Source organism: Oryx dammah, unplaced genomic scaffold (assembly GCF_014754425.2).
Source record: "Oryx dammah isolate SB20612 unplaced genomic scaffold, SCBI_Odam_1.1 HiC_scaffold_2, whole genome shotgun sequence".
Taxonomy (NCBI): Eukaryota; Metazoa; Chordata; class Mammalia; order Artiodactyla; family Bovidae; genus Oryx; species Oryx dammah.
This window is the reverse complement of record NW_024070186.1, coordinates 184,162,258-184,176,446: the sequence shown is the minus strand read 5'-3', so window position 1 is coordinate 184,176,446 and position 14,189 is coordinate 184,162,258.

Sequence of the window (14,189 nt, the reverse complement as noted above, 5' to 3'; positions counted from 1 at the left end):
CCAGAAACCTAACCACCATGGTATGTAAAATTGGACATACAAGCATGGTCACCCAACTGTATTTAATTGAGGCTTCTGTTACTTTTTTTTTTTAACAGTTTCTCCTTTTGATGAAGTTGTTGCTCTGAATGCATTGCTGGTCAAGAGTCAGGTTTTCTAGTTTCAGCAGTTTTTGTCATAAAACACCAGGAGGGACCTTTCCTGGGTATAGTCTCTCTTGTCAGAGGGTACACAGATTGGAAACCTGTTGAGCTCACATTTGGGTGACAAGAAGAGGAAGGAGGGAGAACTCTCAGACGCTTTTAATCTAGAGTCCACATGTCATACCTCGGAGCAGCTAAGCCCATGGCCCACAGCTGCTGAAGCCCACCTACTCTAGAACCCATGTCCCACAACAAGAGAAGCCACCGCAATGAGAAACCCCTGTGCTTCAACTACAGAGCGGCCCCCACTCACCATACTAAGAGAAACTCACTGCAACAAAGACCCGCAGAGCCTTCAAGGGTCTTCTCTGGTCTCTGTATGGGCCAAAACGTTGACCTAAAATAAACCCACTGCCAGATATTTTTCCAGCAAAGATGGGTTTATTTAGGATCAATGGCTGCACTTATCTCACACGCTAGTAAAGTAATGCTCAAAACTGTCCAAGCCAGGCTTCAGCAATACATGAATCGTGAACTTCCAGATGTTCAAGTTGGTTTTAGAAAAGGCAGAGGAACCAGAGATCAAATTGCCAACATCTGCTGTATCATCAAAAAAGCAAAGAGAGTTCCAGAAAAACATCTATTTCTGGTTTATTGACTATGCCAAAGCCTTTGACTGTGTGGATCACAACAAACTGTGGAAAATTCTGAAAGAGATGCGAATACCAGACCACCTGACCTGCCTCTTGAGAAACCTAGATGCAGGTCAAGAAGCAACAGTTAGAACTGGACATGGAACAACAGACTGGTTCCAAATAGGAAAAGGAGTACGTCAAGGCTGTATATTGTCACCCTGCTTATTTAACTTACGTGCCGAGTACATCATGCGAAGTGCCGGGCTGGATGAAGCACAAGCTGGAATCAAGATTGCCGGGAAAATATCAATAACCTCAGATATGCAGATGACACCACCCTTATGGAAGAAAGTGAAGAGGAACTAAAAAGCCTCTTGATGAAAGTCAAAGTGGAGAGTGAAAAAGTTGGCTTAAAGCTCAACATTCAGAAAACTAAGATCATGGCATCTGGTCCCATCACTTCATGGGAAATAGATGGGGAAAGAGTGGAAACAGTGTCAGATTTTATTTTGGGGGCCTCCAAAATCACTGCAGATGGTGACTGCAGCCATGAAATTAAAAGACACTTACTCCTTGGAAGAAAAGTTATGACCAACCTAGATAGCATATTCAAAAGCAGAGACATTGCCAACAAAGGTCTGTCTAGTCAAGGCTATGGTTTTTCCAGTAGTCATGTATGGATTTGAGAGTTGGACTGTGAAGAAAGCTGAGCGCTGAAGAATTGATGCTTTTGAATGTGGTGTTGGAGAAGACTCTTGAGAGTCCCTTGGACTGCAAGGAGATCCAACCAGTCCATTCTAAAGGAGATCAGTCCTGGGTGTTCTTTGGAAGGAATGATGCTAAAGCTGAAACTCCAGTACCTTGGCCACCTCATACAAAGAGTTGACTCATTGGAAAAGACTCTGATGGTGGGTGGGATTGGGGGCAGGAGGAGAAGGGGACGACAGAGGATGAGATGGCTGGATGGCATCACCGACTCAATGGACGTGAGTTTGAATGAACTCCAGGAGTTGGTGATGACAGGGAGGCCTGGTGTGCTGCAGTTCATGGGGCTGCAAAAAGTCGGACAGAACTGAGTGACTGAACTGAACTGAATGGCAAATTGCAGTTCAGGGTCGGCAACCACTGGGAGCCACATACAAGTCCCTGTACAGCAGGAGGAGAACTCTTCTTTTTCTAGAGGGGAAAAGGAAGTTGGGAAGGTTGTAGTAATCAAAGAATCCATGGCTTTTCATTGACTAAGTCTTTTTGCCAGAAAAGAAGAGGGGTCTTTCTTCTTTCTGATGGCTCTCTTTCCTGTTGCAATCTCTTCTGGTCTCCCAACTCTATTTAACTGAGGTTTCTGTTTATTTTTTAAAAACCTGAAATAATGTGCTTGTTCTTTATTAATATAGTCTGAATGGGTTTCTGTTCCCTACAGCTTCTCCCCTCATACACACTCTCGTTTTGTATGTTTAAAATTCAGAAAACCCAAGGAATATACAAGAGAAACATCTGCTCCAGTATGATTACCCAAGGTCCCACCTTGCTTCATTCCTCATCTTTACAGAAGGGTCCAGTGAGCTTTCAAACTCAGACCTCCAAGTCAAGGCCTTGTTGTCATGGTTGCTTCTCAAAAGTCTTGCCCTCGGCGCCTCCCCCATCATCTCCTGGCCTCCTCTCTATCCCCAAGGGCTAAACCCCGCTCAGCCACACCCATCCAGTTTGGAGAGCCCCACAGCTGCTCTCCTCCGTGGCAGAGGATCTCTTTCCCAGACCCCAACCCAGATCCTTTCCTCTCTCTCAAAAACCACCCTCCATGTGGCATACAGCACATCTCACTAAAACGAGTACTCTTGAATTAGGACTGCTCGTTTGAGACCAAAGTGCTGAGTCCTGGGACAATTTCTGTCTCCAGTACTCCTCGGCTGCTTGGGGGCTATATTGGAGGCAAGGATGGGAGACCGCGGTGGTGACTTTGTGCCAGCGTGTTCCCTGGAGACCAGGTGATAGCAGCAGAGGTGGGGGCGGGGTGTGTCTGGTAGAGTGAAATGGAAAGCAGAGGGGGGTTATGTTTTCCTGCCACAAGGGGGAGCTTCAGGAGACTTCTTGACCATACTGTCAACTTGGCTTCTGGTACAGATTGAAATCAACCCTGTCAGACTTGATTAATGATCTTTCAAATATTCCCACTCAGAGGAACACTCCATCCAGTAATATGGTATATGCATTTCAGAACCCACCTCAAGTTATTTTGGAGCACACTCCAGAAAGTCTCATTCTTCCGAGTAGAGAGGCAATAACACAGTAACTTAGCAAGACAATGTTATAGCCAAGGGAATAGGGTTGCCAAATTTAGCAAATAAAAATGCAGGATGCCTAATTAAACCTGAGTTTCAGATAAACACAAATAAGAATTTCCCAATATTGTATGGGACATAGTTATACAAGAAATTACTCGTTGATTATCTGAAATTCACATTTAACTGAACATCCTCTGTTTTATCTAACAATCTCACCAGGGCTTACATCTACTTTTAACAGTTTTCCAAACTACAAAATGTTTGGAGCCTTGCTGTGTGTTGGCACCCTTCTGGTGTGCGTTAGAGCAGACACCCCAGATTCTTTTCCAATTTTTGCACATCCTCTTTTCACAAGATGATGTAGCACTATCTGGCTTAGTCACATAGTGTACGTGGCCCTATCCTTAACCTGTTGAAACAGTCTCCTGCTCCTTCTGCTCAGTTCAGTTCAGTCACTAGGTAGGGTCCGACTCTGTGAGCCCATGGACTGCAGCACGCCAGGCTTCCCTGTCCATCACCAACTCCCAGAGCTTACGTAAACTCAGGTCCATCGAGTTGGCGATGCCATCCAACTATCTTATCCTCTGTCATCCCTTTCTCCTCCTGCCTTCAATCTTTCCCAGCATCATCGTTTTTTCCAGTTCTTCGCATCAGATGGCCAGAGTATTGGAGTTTCAGCTTCAGCATCAGTCCTTCCAATGAATATTCAGGACTGATTTCCTTTAGAATTGACTGATCTCCTTTCAGTATTCTCCAACACCACAGTTCAAAAGCATCAATTCTTGGGCACTCAGCTTTCTTCTCAGCACCTTTCAAAAGCTTGGCTGAGATAAACAATATTTTTTTAAAGATTATCTGAAGAGTGTCTTTTTTTTTTTCTAGGTCAGTGATTATCAAGTTTTTTAGTGAGAACACTGATTCAGAAAAACAGTAACTTGTTACCTAATTTTTAAAAAGAAGCTATCTTCTTTATCAGGAATGGAATATCAACAACTTTGTTTTAGTGTGCCTTTATTGTTTCTCCAATCACTACAGGGCTTCATTCTTCTGGTTAAACTTTCAGAAACTATGTAGTATGCCAGCTCTGGTGTATCTGATGGTATGCGCCACCTTTTACCAAAGTCCATGGTCTAGGCAAGAATTTTTAGAGCTGACTCAATTGTTTTTCCTTAACAGACCCTGGAATCCACTTAATTGTAAAATGTGTTTTGTCATTGTTTATTCAGGCTAAATGACCATACAGTAAGATTGCACAAAGTGTGCTAAGTTTAAATCTTGATGAAATTCTACATTTGTATACATCTGAATAACCACCACCTAGATCACAATATAGAACTTTCCTGCACTCCAGCAAGTACTTTTGTGCTCTTCCTGGTAAATACTTCCACCAGAGGTCACCAGTATTCTGACTTCTATAATCATTGATAAGTTGTGTTTATTCTGAAATTGCATATAATTGGATTCATACAGTATGATACTGATATTCACTGAACATAGTTTCTGTGAGATCCATTCATGTGGGCACACGTATCAGTAATTCATCTTTTTTATTGCTGCATAGTATTCCATTGTATGACAATATCACAGTTGATTTACCAGTTTTCCTGTCACTGGGCATTTATTTTGGTTCTCAGGTTTTGCTCTTCTGAATACAGCTTCTACAGACACCCTGCTATGCTCACGTCTCTTGGTGCACTCATCTCTTACATCTAATTCTAAGAGTATTGTTATTGAATCATGATAGAGGTATACGTTCAGCTTTACTGAATACTGCTGCTGCTGCTGCTAAGTCGCTGCAGTCGTGTCCGACTCTGTGCGACCCCATAGACGGCAGCCCACCAGGCTCCCCCGTCCCTGGGATTCTCCAGGCAAGAACACTGGAGTGGGTTGCCATTTCCTTCTCCAATGCATGAAAGTGAAAAGTGAAAGTGAAGTCGCTCAGTCGAGTCCAACTCTTCACGACCCCGTGGACTGCAGCCTACCAGGTTCCTCCGTCCATGGGATTTTCCAGGCAAGAGTACTGGAGTGGTTACTGAATACTACCAATTTTCTACCCACCCTCCCCACCCTACAGCAATGTATGAGAATTACACTTGGTCTGCATCTTTTTTTTTTTTTTTTCAATTTATTTGGCTGCACCCATCTTAGTTGTGGCACACTGGATCTTCAATCTTCCTTGGGTCATGTGGGATCTTTAGCTGTGGCATGCTAACTCTTAGTTGCAGCATGTGGGATCTAGTTACCTGACCAGGGATTGAACCAGGGCCCCCTGCATTGGGAGAGTAGAGTCTTAGCCACTGGACCACCAGGGAAGTCCCTAATTATTTAATTGAAGTATTTTGCCTCCCAGGTGGCATAGAGGTAAAGAATCTGCCTGCCAATGCAGGAGATGCAAGATTGTTTCAGGGTACGATCCCTGAGTGGACAAGATCCCCTGGAGTTGGAAATGGCAACCTACTCCAGTATTCTTGCCTGGAAAATTCCATGGACAGAGGAACCTGGTGGGCTACAGTCCATGGGGTCCCAAAGAGTCAGACATGACTGAGCACATGAACATGGGAGCACATATCTGATTTACAGTGTTGCGTTAGTTTCAGGTGTGCAGCAAAGTGATTCAGCTATACATGTATACGTATGACATAAAATATATATTATATTATATTATTATATAAAATATAGTATAATATATTACAATAATATATAATAGATTATTAATATAATTATGTTATTTAAATTATATATTATATAATATATTTTAATAGATTATATATAATACAATATGACATATAATATAGTATATAATATATAATTATATAATATTGTAATATATAATTATATAATATAATATATAATATATATTATTATATATTATATTTATGGGATTGTATAGTAATTATATGTATATTTATACTATTATAATAAATATTTAATATAATATTTATAATTACATAACTATAATATATTATAGTTGTATAACAATGATATTAATAATTAATAATAACATAATTATATTATATAATAATGTGATTATATTTATTATATTTGTAATTATATAATTATAAATATAATAAATATATAACAATATAATATATAACATATTATATTTTATAACAATATATTATTATATAATAATAAAATTATGTTATTACATAATAATATATAATAATAAATATAATTATACATAATATATAATATATCTATTATACATTATAATATATCATGATAATAATATAATACAATATTTTAATATATTATAATTATATTAAATTTATCAGTTCAGTTCAGTCGCTCAGTCGTGTCCGACTCTTTGCGACCCCATGAATCGCAGCACACCAGGCCTCCCTGTTCATAACCATCTCCCGGAGTTCACTCAGACTCATGTCCATCGAGTCAGTGATGCCATCCAGCCATCTCATCCTCTATCGTCCCCTTCTCCTCCTGCCCCCAATCCCTCCCAGCATCAGAGTCTTTTCCAATGAGTCAACTCTTTGTATGAGGTGGCCAAAGTACTGGAGTTTCAGCTTCAGCATCATTCCTTCCAAAGAAATCCCAGGGTTGATTTCCTTCAGAATGGACTGGTTGGATCTCCTTGCAGTCCAAGGGACTCTCAAGAGTCTTCTCCAACACCACAGTTCAAAAGCATCAATTCTTCGGCACTCAGCCTTCTTCACAGTCCAACTCTCACATCCATACATGACCACAGGAAAAACCATAGCCTTGACTAGACGGACCTTAGTTGGCAAAGTAATGTCTCTGCTTTTGAATATGCTATCTAGGTTGGTCATAACTTTTCTTCCAAGGAGTAAGTGTCTTTTAATTTCATGGCTGCAGTCACCATCTGCAGTGATTTTGGAGCCCAAAAAAATAAAGTCTGACACTGTTTCTACTGTTTCCCCATCTATTTCCCATGAAGTGATGGGACCGGATGCCATGATCTTCATTTTCTGAATGTTGAGCTTTAAGCCAAATTTTTCGCTCTCCTCATTCACTATCATCAAGAGGCTTTTTAGTTCCTCTTCACTTTATGCCATAAGGGTGGTGTCATCTGCATATCTGAGGTTATTGATATTTCTCCCAGCAATCTTGATTCCAGCTTGTGTTTCTTCCAGTCCAGCGTTTCTCATGATGTGCTCTGCATATAAGTTAAATAAGCAGGGTGACAATATACAGCCTTGACATACTCCTTTTCCTATTTGGAACCAGTCTGTTGTTCCATGTCCAGTTCTAACTGTTGCTTCCTGACCTGCAAACAGATTTCTATATCATATTAAATATATATTGTATATTAAATGTTGATATATATTATATATTAAAATGTATTAATATATTAATAATATAATAAATATGATATATATAATTATAATAAAATTATATATAACATGTAATATTTATATATAGCACTGAATATACATATATTCTTTTCCAGATTCTTTTGCCTTATAAGTTATTACACAATATGGAGTATAGTTCCCTGTGCTATACAATGTTGTTTATCTGTTTTACACGTAGTAATGTGTGTATGTTAATCCCAAGCTCCTCTAATTTATCCTTCCCACTCTTTGGTAACCATAAGTTTGTTTTCTATGTCTGTGAGTCTATTACTGTTTTGTATATAAGTTCATTCATATCATTTTTTAATGGGTTCTAAGTTACTAGGTTTGGGGATAGTTTATTACACACCAACAGATAACTGAAACAAAATATTTTGCCCTTTTTTTTTAATTGAGTTGTTTTGTTTTTTTCCTTAATTATCCTTATTTAAGGATTCTTTAAAACAATAGTTTTTCCACTGCAAATAAGACACACAGTCATATCATAAAAATCAATACCCTTAGGACCTCCCTGGTGGTCCAATGGCTAAGACAAGGGGCCCAGGTTCAATCCCTCAGCAGGGAACTAGATCTCACATGTTACAACTAAGAGTTCGCGTGCTACAACTAAAGCCCCGATGCAGTAAAAAAATCAAAAGATAAATACAGTTTCCCACATGTGTGCATTAGCTGTTTCATAAGCCATCCTCCCAACCTCTGAAATGCCTGGAATGAGTCAGTATGTTTTCATAGCCTGCATGGACAAGAAGTGCAGAATTAGGCTAATATTGGTGTCATGTGAGTCCCAATTTCTCCATTGAATATCTGGGACTTCCTAATATTTGATCTTAGAATACATTGGAAAGACAAGTGACATAGTGCTCACCACTTCTCTGGCTGTGGTAGTCAGGATAATGGACCCCAAAGAGGTTCACACTCTAATACCCCAGAAGCTAAATATTTTACATTACATGGCAAGAGAGGCTTTATAGATATGATTAAGAGTGAGACTTTGAGGACTACGCTTGCAGCTCAGTGGTTGAGACTTCACACTTCCACTGCCGGGGGCAGTTTTGATTCCTGGTCGGAGAAATTCCACATGCAATATGCTGTAGCCAAAAAAAAGAGAGGAGTATGGACTTTGAGACAGGGAAATGGTCTTGGATAGTGCAGGTGAGGCCAGTGTAATCACATGAATCTTTTTCTTCCAGTTTTATTGAGATATAATTGACATATAGCACTGTATAAATTAAAGGTGTACAGCATAATGTACACATGAAACGATTATCACAATAAGCTTAGTGAATATATCCGTCATCTCATATAGACACAAAATTAAAGAAATAGAAAAAATACTTTTCCTTGTGATAGGGACTCAGGATTGACTCTCTTAGATTTCATATGTAACACAGGGCACTGTTAATTATATTTATCTTTCTGTACATTTCATCCCTTGTACTTATTTATCTTATAAGTGCAAGTTTATACCTTTTGACTACCTTCATCCAACTCTCCCCACCTCCACCCACTCTGGTCACCACAAACCTGATCTCTTCTTCTACGAGAAGTTTTGTTTTTGAAGTATAATTGACCTACAACACTATTTTAGTTCTTCGTACACTGTATAGCTGGACTTCCCTGGTGGCTTAGATGATAAAGAATCTGCCTGAGATGCAGGAGACCTGGGCTCAATCCCTGGGTCAGGAAGAGCCTCTGGAGATGAGAATGACTACCCACTCCTGTAGTCTCTCCTGGAGAATTGCATGGACAGAGGAGCCTGGCAGGCTACAGTCCATGGGGTCACAGAGTCAGATATGACTTAAGTGACTAACACATTTCAGAGGCAGCCTACATGAAGTCATAAGGTACTTGTCTTTCTCTGTCTGGCTTATTTTACTAAGCATAATGTCTTCTAGGTCCATCCATGTTGTAAATGGCAAGTTTTCATTCAGTTTTATAGCTGAGTAATATTCCATTGTGTATATATATATACATTTTCTTTATCTGTTCATCTACTGATGGGCACTTGGGTTGCTTGCATATCTTGGCTATTGTAAGTAATGCTGCAATGAACATAGAAATGCGTACATCTTTTCTTTTTTACTTATTTATTTATTTATTTTGACTGCTCTGGGTCTTTGTTGCTGCATTCAGGCTTTCTCTAGTTGTGGTATTTGGGATTCTCATTCTGGTGGCTTCCCTTGTTGCAGAGCACAGGCTCTAGAGCATGGACTCAGTAGTTACAGCGCAGGAGCTTTGTTGCCCCCGAGACATGTGAAATCTTTCCAGGTTGAACCTATGTCCTGTCCACTGGGCCACCAGGGAAGTCTGCATATATCTAGTCTAATTAGTGTTTTCACTTTCTTTGGATAAATACCCAGGAGGAGAATTGATGGATCATATGGCAGTTCTGGGCTGCCCTGGTAGCTCAGCTGTTCTATTTTTAATTCTTTGAGGAATCTCCATACTGTTTTCTATACTAGCTGCAACAATTTGAATTCCCACCAACAGGGCACAAGGGTTCGGGTTCCCCTTTCTTTACATCCTCCCAAATCACATAAATCCTTAAGCTCAGAGAACCTTTCCTGGTTTTGGTCAGAGAGGAAGATGTGAAGACAGAAAAAGGGTCCGAGAGATGCTACAGTGCTGATTCTGAAGATGGAGGAGGGGAGCCATGAGCTGTGAATACAGCCTCTGGAAGCTGGAAAAGGCAAGGAAGTGGGTTTTCCCTTAGAGCCTCCGGGAAGGAACTAGTCCTGATGACCTGGTGATTTTAGCCCAGAGAAACCCCTGTCAGACCTCTAACCCTCAAAACTGTAAGGTAGCAAATTTGTGTTGTTTTAAGCAACTAAATGTATGGCATTGTGCTACATCAGTAGCAGAAAACTAATACAATAGCTGATCTATACGTTCCCCGCCACCAAATACAGCAGCAGTGAACCGCGCATCCATGCACTGCCTCTCTTACCAGAGGCATCCCTGTATAATTATTTTGTTGATGATATTTGATCACGGTGTTATTGACTGACATTCTGCCATACTATAAAAGTCAACCTTATGAAACTTCTTGCTGTTTTTGCCAGAATGATACTGTTGAGGGAGATTTCCTTACACCAAGGTGTCCTCTCCATGAGGACCTACAGGAGAAATTTATATTCTGTCCTAGTTGCTTGGGTTGCCCTCTTTGTATTGGCTATTAGGAAACTTAGAGCAGTGATTCTCAAGCTAGGGCATGTTGGGGTGGAGGAACTATCAGAATCACCAAGGCAGCTTTTGCAAACTGCACTTGCACTCCCAGAAATTCTCATCTGTCTCCCTAGAGAAAAATGTTCCCTCTACTTCCCACAATATACATTGCTTTGGTGAGTTCCTGTCCTATTTAGAGAGGTAAGTTCCATTCCTCAGGCCTTTTGGGTTGGGGAAAGGGTAAGAATTATTGTCTTTTGGAGGGGGTACATCCTGTGTCAGAGAATTTTAGTTCCCCGCCCAGGGATGGAACCCACACCCCCTGCATTGGAAGTGTGGAGTCTTAAACATCGGACTTCCAGGGAAGTCCAGGAATTAGTCTTTTTTTTTTTTTTAATTATTATTGCCTTTAAGCAGTATTTCTCAAGTATTCTTGGTAACCCCTGGAGAGACTCCAAGACCCTTTCAAGGGGTGCCCAACAGCAGAACTATTTTCATGACATTAAGTATACCCTGTAGGTTTCCAAAGGATTCTTGACAATGATAACCCAATAGACTGGATGCAGAAGCAGATATGGGAATCCAGCTGTATTCTATTAATACAGCTAAAGGAGACACTAAAGGGAATTCCACACAGTCCAGTGGTTAGGAGTCTGCACTCTCACTGTTGACAACCGGGTTCCATCCCTGGTCAGCCAACTAAAATCTCACAAACTGCCCAGCGTGACACTCATTAAAATCAGCTCTCAATGGCTGAGCTGTTGCCAGGAAGGGAGAAAATCTTTCTTCCTCTTGCTGGTGGGTAGAAAAGTAGTGTCACTTTCTGCTGGAGATGCAAAATACTCTAGTGTCTCTTCTGGCTGGGACCTGTATAGACATCAAGGAGTGTGTGCATGGGGCTTCCCTGGTGGCTCAGATCATAAAGAATCTGCCTGCAATGCAGGAGACCCGAGTTCGATCCTTGGGTCTGGAAGATCACCTGGAGAAGGAAATGGCAACCCACTCCAGTATTCTTGCCTGGGAAATCCCATGGACAGAGGAGCCTGGCAGGCTACAGTCCCTGGGGTGGCAAAAGAGCAAAAGAGTTAGACATGGCTTAGTGACTGAAAAACAATAACCAATATGTGCATGAGAGCTCCTCCTTCTGGCCTCCCAACTCCATTTCAGTGAGGTTTCCCTTTATTAATTTTCACACCACCTCATTTACCTTCATTGCCAACCATGGATTAGCTAAATTTAGCAAGATTATCTGGAGAAAGCAATGGCACCCCACTCCGGTACTCTTGCCTGGAAAATCTCATGGATGGAGGACCCTGGTGGGCTGCAGTCCATGGGGTCATGAAGAGTCGGACATGGCTGAGCGACTTCATTTTCACTTTTCACTTTCATGCACTGGAGAAGGAAATGGCAACCCACTCCAGTATTCTTGCCTGGAGAATCCTAGGGACGGGGAAGACTGGTGGGCTGCTGTCTATGGGATCTCACAGAGTCGGACACGACTGAAGCAACTTAGCAGCAGCAGCAGCAGCAAGATTATCAGTCGAATCCAGTCAATTGTTGGGTCTCTGTGTTTGCATTTCCTCTCCCTGATCATTTCTCATTTTCCTTAATTCTTGCCACCCTGGGACTGTACCTCCCAAAAAAGCAAAAGTACTTAGGCTTTGCCTAGACCTCCCAAAGAAAGGCAATGCCAAAGAATGCTCAAACTACCGCACAATTGCACTCATCTCACACACCAGTAATGTTCAAAATTCTCCAAGCCAGGCTTCAGCAACATGTGAACTGCAAACTTCCAGATGTTCAAGCTGGTTTTAGAAAAGGCAGAGGAACCAGAGATCAAATTGCCAACATCCGCTGGATCATTGAAAAAGCAAGAGAGTTCCAGAAAAACATCTATTTCTGCTTTATTGATTATGCCAAAGCCTTTGACTGTGTGGATCACAACAAACTGTGGAAAATTCTGAAAGAGATTGGAATACCAGACCACCTGACCTGCCTCTTGAGAAACCTAGATGCAGGTCAAGAAGCAACAGTTAGAACTGGACATGGAACAACAGACTGGTTCCAAATAGGAAAAGGAGTACGTCAAGGCTGTATATTGTCACCCTGCTTATTTAACTTATATGCAGAGTACATCATGAGAAATGCTGGGCTGGAGGAAGCACAAGCTGGAATCAAGATTGCCGGGAAAATATCAATAACCTCAGATATGCAGATGACACCACCCTTATGGCAGAAAGTGAAGAAGAATTAAAGAGCCTCTTGATGAAAGTGAAAGAGGAGAGTGAAAAAGTTGGCTTAAAGCTCAACATTCAGAAAACTAAGATCATGGCATCCGGTCTTATCACTTCATGGGAAATAGATGGAGAAACGGTGTAAACAGTGGCTGACTTTATTTTTCTGGGCTCCAAAATCACTGCAGATGGTGACTGCAGCCATGAAATTAAAAGACGCTTACTCCTTGGAAGGAAAGTTATGACCACCCTAGACAGCATATTCAAAAGCAGAGACATTACTTTGTCAACAAAGGTCTGTCTAGTCAAGGCTATGGTTTTTCCAGTAGTCATGTATGGTTGCGAGAGTTGGACTATAAAGAAAGCTGAGCACAGAAGAATTGATGCTTTTGAACTGTGGTGTTGGAGAAGACTCTTGAGAGTCCCTTGGACTGCAAGGAGATCCAACCAGTCCATCCTAAATATCAGTCCTGGGTGTTCATTGGAAGGACTGATGTTGAAGCTGAAGCTCCAGTACTTTGGCCACCTGATGCAAAGAGCTGACTCATTTGAAAAGACCCTGATGCTGGGAAAGATTGAGGGCAGGAGGAGAAGGGGATGGATGACAGAGGATGAGATGGTTAGATGGCATCACCGACTCAATGGACATGAGTTTGGGTGACCTCTGGGAGTTGGTGATGGACAGGGAGGCCTGGCGTGCTGTGGTTCATGGGGTCACAAAGAGTTGGACACAACTGACTGACTGAACTGAACTGAAGACTGCTGTTTTCTAGGAAAATTGGACAAATTGAGTATTTTTTAAAAATCGATTTATTTGACTGCGCTGGGTCTTAGTTGCTGCACATAGCTTCTTTTAGCTGCATCATGAGAACTCTTATTTGTAGCAACCACACTCAGAGTTGGGGTTATGTGGGATCTAGTTCCCTGACCAGGATTCAAACCTGGTTGAACTTTGGGAGTGCAGAGTCTTAGCCACTGGACCACCAGGGAAGTCCCTGGACAAACGGAGTATTGTTAGTAGTGTTACTAGTTTATATTATTGATAAGAAAATGGATGTATGTGTGTGGATACTGTTTGTTTGACCTTCCATTTCCACTCCACATACTTCTCCATCCTGATATTTCCCCCCAGAGGTGACCTTTCTGGGCCACATCATGGGCTGTCTTGCACTCTGACTTCCAGTAGGTTTCAGGTAATGGAAGGAGCCAGCAGGTGACCAAAGGGTAGAAGAGTGAGGTGGGGACTTTCCTTCCTCAGCTCCCTCCCTGCTGAGCCAGGGATAAAGGTTTTTGTTTCTCCCCTGAGGCACTCCTATTGGCTGGTCCTCTCCTACAGCCCAGCTCTCTCTTTCCCAGCTCTAATATCTGCTCCCTCTCTCTGCCTCTTCAGGAGGGGCTC